This window comes from Tasmannia lanceolata, unplaced genomic scaffold (genome assembly GCF_043159265.1).
Source record: "Tasmannia lanceolata isolate RefF3 unplaced genomic scaffold, GAP_Taslan_0.1 ptg000008l, whole genome shotgun sequence".
Taxonomy (NCBI): Eukaryota; Viridiplantae; Streptophyta; class Magnoliopsida; order Canellales; family Winteraceae; genus Tasmannia; species Tasmannia lanceolata.
In genome coordinates this window covers 54,961,824-54,971,538 of record NW_027518685.1, presented here as the reverse complement: position 1 = coordinate 54,971,538, position 9,715 = coordinate 54,961,824, and positions in this window count along the sequence as shown.

Below are 9,715 nucleotides of genomic sequence, written 5' to 3'. Positions count from 1 at the left end.
GAACTCTTCTTTAATTGAAATTGAAAGAAAAAATACATCAAATTGTAATTTAAAATAAAGAGCAAAATAAGAAAAACTTATTCTTTTTCTCATTCAATGGTTGAATTATTGTCCTCCTTCAAGCCTTGATCGGATTCTTCTCGTCGATACGAGTCCAACGGATCCGACCACGCACGAATCGGAGCTAAAACGAAGAAGTTATGGTCCGTTGATGTTTTAGAAAAAAATAAAAAAACTGCTGAATAAGCGACGAGACGAGACGAGACTAAAAATTCAAGAAGATGGGAGAGAGTTCAAGAGAGATTGATATATAGATTTTGGATGAGAAATGTTGCTAAATTAAGGGATTGAAAAAGATGAAAGGTGGAGATTAAAAAGCTAATCTTAGGAAACAAATGAAATGACAAGATTAAGGCTTGAATGGGCTTTCTCTATCTCTTCTAAAAAACACATGGGTTACTTTCCTTCTTTTTTTTCCAAAGGTTTGTCTAAAACCTTCTAATTATTTTGTCAAGCAACTTTCTAAATGGTAGAAAAATAATGAAAAGTTTCCAAGTTGAGGAATATGTGCATGAAATGACCAAATTGTCCCTATCTTTCGAATGAATTGCAATCATGCCATATACTTTCGCAAATGGCAAATCTACCCTTCCTTTGTAATGCACATAAACAACAAATAATTCATTCTCTTCTCTTGATCATTTCAATCTCAACCATTGGAATTAAGATCCTTTCTCTTCTCTTGTTTTTCATCATCCATCCATGAAATTTCATCTTTCAAAGCAAAGTAAGGGGGTGTGGCATTATCAATTTGATTCTACTAAAGCATCATGCCAATTCGGCCAACTAAGGCATCTTGGAACTTTGGATTCTCATGGCAATTGGTCATTTCTTCACTATTTTCATATGTTAAGCTCCATTTCCTTCATAATTCCAATAAAACCCCTGAAACAACAAAAATACCTTAGTAGCACCGCTTAAAACATAAAATATGCATGCATCCTACCACTACCATTCACACATAAATGTGTTCATCAAATTCCCCCATACTTGAGTTTTGCTTGTCCTCAAGCAAATAAGAAGAAAATAAAGAAAAATAGAAACAAAATAAAATCCTAACTTATTTTCGTAAGAATCACGATTGCACTTAGCATGTGCAACAAGCCTTTAAACCCCTAGGTTACCCTAGTGGACGAGTTGTGTCTCGTGAGTGTTTGCAGTGAATATACACACAAAATTTGAAAATTTTAACTTTCTAAAAATAAAACTTTCTTTTACAAATCCAAAATATAGAATAAAGCCAAAGATTTCTGATTCTTTTTTCTTTGATAAATTACTCAAAATAAAAGAACAGAAGTACCCCATAATTAAACTTTGCATCCTATTCCAAGTTTGAAAATTAAAAAGATATTTTAATCAAAGAATCCTCTTTTGAATTTGTCCTACTTTGCTCCCTTAAACTTGCCTCTAATGTAATCGTACCATAAAAGAAATTTGATTTTGAAACTTAATAGAAAAATTGCAATCTTATATGGTCCACCATCCTTTACACTTTTCCATTACTTTCTAAGAATAGAACTCAGTTTTTGTAATCCTCTACTGCTTTTTGCGTGAATGACATGCAGGGCATGCACCAGACACCCAGGCTACTAAGCAGTGTCCGACTAATCTTTGATTTGCATATGTTATAGACATTGATGTATATGAGTTCAAACTTTATCTTTGATTACGTGCAATGCTTTGATTTATTAAACTTTCTAATTGACCCATGTATGGAGTTTTCAGTCAGTTGCTCTCAAGCCAGTTGGCTTTAAGGAACTGGGCATAAAAACCCTTCAGACTTAATAGCTCAAGTAAAAAAGGCTACAAATCAAAACTATAATCAAGAAGCAAACTTTCTAAAAATCATTCATTCTTTCTTTTGTTTCAACATTTCTTTCCTTTTTATCCATACCATATAAAAAGCAAGTTTCTATTTCTATTTCTTATTCAAATCCTTTTAAAAGAAAGATTTCAAAAGAAAACAAAACTAAGAAAGGAAAGTATTCTTTCTAATTTTTCAAATTCCAAAATTAAAATATACACTAACTTTCTTTCTTAAAATAGGAAAACAACTTTCTTTTTAAGAATACCAAGTTCTTTTTAATTTGAAAAATTACCAAAAACAAAACGAAAAGAAAATTTCTAACTTTAACTTATAGAAAAGACTAGAAAATGAAAGTTTCTAAAAGCTACCCCCCATACTTGAATTATGCATTGTCCTCAATGCATGCAAAAATAGAAACAAAAATATGAGGACTAAAAATAGAAAGGAGGGTACGTACCGTATTTGTTTAGGCATGACTCGAATAGGAAGGTTCATGGAGATCCATGACCTCTTCCATATCCGGCTTTGACAACTCAATAAATGGCTTTAATCTTTGACCATTAACTTTAAAAATTTCACAATTGCTTGGATTTAGAACCTCGACCGCACCATGAGAGAAAACTTTATTAACCACATATGGTCCATCCCAACGGGATCTTAACTTACTTGGAAAGATATGCAATCTTGAATTGTAGAGAAGCACTCTTTCGCCCTCTTGAAATGATTTTCTCAAAATATATTTGTCATGAAAAGCTTGTGTTTTCTCTTTATAGATCTTTGCATTCTCGTACGCTTCATTGCGCAACTCCTCCAATTCGGAAAGTTGTAATCTCCTTTGAACACCTGCAGAAGTCAAATCAAAGTTTAGTTTCTTAATAGCCCAAAAAGCTTTATGTTCCAATTCAACCGGGAGGTGACAAGCTTTGCCATACACAAGGCGGTAAGGAGATTGACCAAGATCAGCCTTGAATACCGTCCTATGAGCCCACAAGGCATCCACTAATCTAATGGACCAATCTTTGCGGTTTGGATTCACTGTCTTCTCCAAAATTTGCTTAATTTGCGTATTTGAAACCTCTACTTGACCACTCGTTTGAGGATGATAAGGGGTGGCCAACTTATGAGTAACTCCATATTTCTTCATAAGAGCTTCAAATGGTCTATTACAAAAGTGCTTACCCCTATCACTAATGATGGCACGAGGTGTACCGAAGCGCGAAAAAATATTTTCTTTAAGAAACTTGACCACCACCTTGTGGTCATTGGATTTGCAAGCAATGGCTTCAATCCATTTCAACACGTAATCTACACCTAACAAAATATACAAATTTCCAAAAGAGTTGGGAAACAGACCCATAAAATCAATACCCCACACATCGAAGATTTCTACCACTAAGATCGAGTTGAGAGGCATCATATTTCGCTTTGTAACTCTTCCTAACGACTGACAAGATCTACATGCCCTACAAAAATCAAAAGCATCCCTAAAAAGACTTGGCCAATAGAAACCACATTGTAAAACTTTGTGCGCGGTTTTCTTTGCACTAAAGTGGCCACCACAGGCTTGATCATGGCAAAAAGATAGAATCGATTGGTGCTCATGATCGGGCACACATCGTCGGACAATTTGATCCGAACAAGTTTTGAACAAATAGGGATCATCCCAAAAGAAATACTTTACCTGTGAGTGAAACCGGTATTTGTCTTGGTTGGACCAATGATCCGGTATAACACCTATAACCAAGTAATTCACAATATCCGCATACCATGACTCACTAGAAATAGCGAACAATTGCTCATCAGGGAAGTTTTCATTAATTGGACCTTCGTCATTCTTTGCATTAGGAAGTCTAGACAAGTGATCGCCAACCAAGTTTTCCGTACCCTTTTTATCTCTAATCTCCAAATCAAACTCTTGAAGAAGTAAAACCCACCTAATGAGGCGAGCTTTAGCATCCTTCTTTCCAACAAGATACTTGATTGCCGAATGGTCGGTATAAATTATCACATGCGATCCAATCAAGTAGGACCGAAATTTCTCTAATGCAAACACAACCGCTAAGAATTCTTTCTCGGTAGTGGTGTAGTTGAGTTGTGCATCATTGAGAGTTCTACTCGCATAATAGATTACATGCGGTAATTTATTGAATCTTTCACCCAACACGGCTCCTATTACAAAGTCGGAAGCATCACACATAATTTCAAACGGTTCGGTCCAATTAGGTGCTTGAATGATGGGAGCCGTAGTTAGCTCCTTTTTCAAACACTCAAAAGAAGCGAAGCATTCTTTGGAAAACTCAAATTTTTTATCTTTTGCTGACAAGTTGGTTAGAGGCCTAGCATTTTTAGAAAAATCTTTTATAAAACGCCGGTAAAAACCCGCATGGCCCAAAAATGATCGAATATCCTTCACACTTTTGGGCGGTGGAAGATGGACAATGAGATCCACCTTGGCTTTATCAACCTTAATTCCCTCTTTAGAAATCACATGTCCTAGAACAATGCCCTGTTTTACCATAAAATGACACTTTTCCCAATTTAGGACAAGGTTCTTTTCTCTACTCCTTTCTAAGACCAATTTTAAGTGATGTAAACATTCGGCATAGGTGGAGCCATGAATAGAAAAATCATCCATAAAAACCTCTAAGAAGGTCTCCACCATGTCAGAAAAGATACTCATTATGCATTTTTGGAAAGTTGCCGGTGCATTGCATAACCCAAAAGGCATGCGTCTATAAGCAAACGTTCCAAAGGGGCATGTGAATGTCGTTTTCTCTTGATCTTCAGGAGCTATGGGAATTTGGTTGTAACTGGAATATCCATCAAGAAAGCAATAATACTCATGACCCGCTAACCTTTCTAACATTTGATCAATAAAAGGCAAAGGAAAATGATCCTTCCAAGTAGCGGCATTAAGCTTTCGGTAGTCAATACAAACCCGCCACCCTGTTTGAATACGAGTAGTAATAAGTTCATTGGTGGTGGATTGTATAACGGTACCTCCCGACTTCTTAGGCACTACTTGGACGGGACTCACCCATTGGCTATCCGAGATGGGATAAATGATCCCATTATCCAACCATTTTAAAATCTCTTTTTGGATGGCTTCCTTTATCACAGGATTAGCCCTTCTTTGATGTTCCCTTGAAGGTTTGGCAGCCTCAACGAGATGGATGTGATGTCGCACAATCGAAGGGCTAATTCCTTTGATGTCGGCCATTGTCCAACCTATGGCTTCCTTGTTATCTTTTAGCAATTTAATGAGTTCCTCCTCTTGAGGGGAGGTTAGGTCCGCAGCAATTATTACAGGCAAAGTACAATTATCACCTAAAAATGCATAACGTAAATGAGAAGGCAAGGGCTTCAACTCCAATTGTGGCGCTTCTTCGATTGATGTCTTTGGGAGAGATGTTGCGAGTGGTCCAACGGGCTCCACATTTTGAATGGCAAAAGCTTTAGAAAAGAAGTCATCTCCTCCATCATCTCCTAGTGCAGCCAAGCATTATTGGAATCCTGCATCAAAATCAATTTCAAAATTAGAAACAATATCGTTAGGAAAGGAATGCAACATATTGATTTCTTCATGAAAATTTGGTTGCTTACCCAATCTAAAGACATTAAAATCAACCGATGTGTTTCCAAAAGACAATTTCATTAATCCATTTCTACAATTAATTAGAGTGTTGCTAGTGGCAAGGAATGGCCTACCAAGGATGATAGGAATTTGATCCTTGATATTAGCAACATGCTCGGTATCTAACACAACAAAATCTACGGGAAATAAAAAATCACCTACTTTAACTAACACATCCTCAACCATCCCTTTGGGTGTTTTAATTGATCTATCTGCCAATTGAAGAGTGATGGTGGTTGGTTTGAGGTGTCCTAATCCTAGTTGCTTAAATACAGAAAAATGCAAGAGATTTACACTTGCACCCAAATCCAAAAGAGCATGTTCAATATTTGTGTTACCAATAATGCAAGAAATAGTAGGACATCCTGGATCCTTATACTTAGCCACCATTTGTTGAGACAAGATGGAACTTATATTTGCGGCCAAGAAAGCTTTCTTGGGCACATTAGTTGTGCGCTTTTGTGTGCACAAATCTTTCAACACTTTGGCATAAGTAGGAACCTGAGAAATCGCATCTAATAAAGGAATGTTAATTTGCACTTGTTTAAACACATTTAAAATTTTATCCATGGCATCCACCTTCTTATTATTAGCAAGTCTCCTTGGAAAAGGAGCTTTAGGCACATACTCATTTTCAGGTGGAGAAACAGCCTGCTCTTCACTTACCTGTTTGGGTTCCGCAATCGAGCCTGTTGGAGGGGAGTCTTTTCTTACCTCTTTGGATGTATCTTGTATATCTATAGAATGTTCAGATCTGACCTCCTCCTTGTGGTAATCTCTACCACTCCTTAAAGCATATACGGCATTACATTCGTTGGAGGGCTCTTGCGGTGGCAAAATTGGTTGAATGGCATTCAACTGATTTTGCGGTACCTGTTGATTCACATTCATATTCACGTTCCTTGGATTAGGAACGGGTTGACTTGGCATCTTCCCCTTTTCCCTCTCATGCAACGCCATGGCAAGTTGGGAGATTTGCTTCTCCATGTTGTGTTGGCTTGTCATGAAAGTGCTAGTGAGAAGTTCTATGCTTTTTTCTAAGGAAACTATGCGTGACGACTCTCCTTATTTTTGAAAACCCGGCGGTTGCTGATTTGAAACATTATTAATCATGGGGTTTTGAAAAGTAGGAGGGGAAGGGGATGGCCGAACAAAAGTGGGAGGGAAGGTGGGCCTAGGTTGGCCGAATTGGCCTTGGCCTTGGAAATTAGATAACCCACCTTGACTCCATGAAAAGTTGGGATGATTTCTCCATCCCGGAATATAAGTGCTAGAATAAGGATTATTAGAATACAAAGCACTTACATTCTCATTAGAATTACCAAATTTAGCAAGAGTTGGGCACTCTTCTATGACATGGTCCGTGCCTTGACACCAACTACACATAGGAACACTATGTGCAATTTGATTGACTTGTGAAGGTCCTTTGACAACTATTGCTTCTAGTCTTTTGATAAGGTTATCAAGATGGGCCTCTTTTGCCAAGGCACCCTCTATTAGAAATCCCTTACTTGAAGTGGCTCTCTCACCGTCTTGAGTGGATTCCCACTCTCTTGTTTTTTTTGCCAAATCAAGTAAGAAGTTCCATGCCGCGGCCTCATCCGTGAAAGATGTAAAACCGTTAGAACACATGGATTCAAGAAGTTGCTTTGTTTGGTAATCTATGCCCTCATAAACAATTTGGCATAAGTGCCACAAATCAATTCCATGGTGGGGACACTCTTGGAGTAGGTCTTTGAACCTCTCCATAAACTTAGAAAATGACTCTAATAGCTTTTGTTTGAATTGTAAAATATCGTTCCTAAGCTTATTAGTTTTATGTAATGAAAAAAACTTTTTTAGGAAAGCGACGGCGAACTCCTCCCAAGTGGTGATAGAGTTCGTTGGTAAGCCATAGAGCCACTTTTTGGCTCCATCCTTGAGTGAAAACGTAATAAACCGCAACTTTACCGCATCATCGGTAAGTTGTTGCAACTTAATCAAAGCACATACATCTTCAAACTCACGCAAAAATAAATAAGCATCCTCTGAAGGGAGGCCATGAAAATGAGGAAGCAAAGAGATAAATTGCGATTTTAGCTCAAAATTATTGTCATGTGCAATCGGCAATCTAATGCAAGAAGGTTGCGCGGTTCGTGCCGAATAGAAGCGATCGCGTAAACTCTTTGGCGGCTCTTGTTCTTCCGCCATGACTACTTGATTTGGATTTGGTTCGATGTCTTCTGCCGTCTCTAACCTGTTAGTTCTTTCTAATCGATTGGCAGGGTTCCGCACCCAACCTACGGTCATAAACAAAAGAAAAGCAAGTAAGAGAGATGGATAGGCAAGAAACCAAAAATATAACTAAACTAAAAATAACTAATAATCTAACACTTCAAATAATTAAGATTCTAATGCAACTCTCTTCCCCGGCAACAGCGCCAAAAACTTGTTTGAAAAATTAAATAGTCGCAAGTGCACGGATCGTGTAAATACGGGTCGAACTCAGGGAAGAGAAATCTAGTTGTCAATCCTATTCTTGTACCGATTAGAATACTAGCTATGATATAATGTTGCCTGGAATGGACTCAGGATTTCCGTGGACTTGACCTCGGAGCCAACACTATATATAAGCGTATATTCTAATCAATCTAAGAATCAAATTTAACTAAGATCTTTTTTATTTAAAATCCTAATTTAGGCAAAGTGTACCAAGGTTCTAATGATCTCTTTTAACTACTTATCTAATTTAATTAGATAACCAAAATTCTAAGGGCCTAAGTTAATGGGAAAATTGCAAAAGTAATTTGGAATAGTGTAAAAATCTTAATTAAATATAAAAGATTACTTAGGGTTAGAATCCACCATGGGTTTGGATTAAATTGAATAATTAAAATAATTTTTGTGTATTGAATTGTATATTTGATAATTAGTCTATGGGGAATAAGATCAATGGATGTCATTGCCCGTGAGTAATTTATCAAAGACACACTCCAATTTTAAAGGCTATATAAATATTTATAATGTTCATAGCAATCACTCATACGAAAGGGGAAAGCCAATGGCATGAATGATTGGTATGCAACAATTATAAACCATTAATTCCATACCATTAAATTTAATTAAAAACCTTTCTCCTTCCCCATGGTTTCATCTAAACCCTAAGTATATAGGATTTAGTTACTCATGAAGAAAGTCAAAGAAACAAAAATAAAAAGTAGAAATAAGAGAATTGTCATTAAGAACTTGAAAGGGAAAAAGAAAACAAAAAGAACTCCTTTAATTGAAATTGAAAGCAAAAATACATCAAATTGTAAAATAAGAAAAACTTATTCATTTTCTCCTTCAATGGTTGAATCATTGTCCTCCTTCAAGCCTTGATCGGATTCCTCTCGTTGATACAAGTCCAACGGATCTGACCACGTGCGAATCGGAGCTAAAACGAAGAAGTTATGGTCCGTTGAAGTTTTAGAAAAAAATAAAAAAAACTGCTGAAGACGCGACGAGACGAGACGAGACTAAAAATTCAAGAAGATGGGAGAGAGTTCAAGAGGGATTGATATATAGATTTTGGGTGAGAAAGGTTGCTAAATTAAGGGATTGAAAAATATATAAGGTGGAGATTAAAAAGCTAATCTTAGGAAACAAATGAAAGGACAAGATTAAGGCTTGAATGGGCTTTCTCTATCTCTTCTAAAAAACACATGGGTTACTTTCCTTCTTTTTTTTCTTTTCAAAGGTTTGTCTAAAACCTTCTAATTATTTTGTCAAGCAACTTTCTAAATGGTAGAAAAATAATGAAAAGTTTCCAAGTTGAGGAATATGTGCATGAAAGGACCAAATTGTCCCTATCTTTCGAATGAATTGCAATCATGTCATATACTTTCGCAAATGGCAAATCTACCCTTCCTTTGTAATGCACATAAACAACAAATAATTCCTTCTCTTCTCTTCTCTTGATCATTTCAATCTCAACCATTGGAATCTTTCTCTTCTCTTGTTTTTCATCATCCATCCATGAAATTTCATCTTTCAAAGCAAAGTAAGGGGGTGTGGCATTATCAATTTGATCCTACTAAAGCATCATGCCAATTCGACCAACTAAGGCATCTTGGAACTTTGGATTCTCATGGCAATTGGTCATTTCTTCACTATTTTCATATGTTAAGCTCCATTTCCTTCATAATTCCAATAAAAATCCCGAAACAACAAAAACAACAAAAATACTTTAGTAG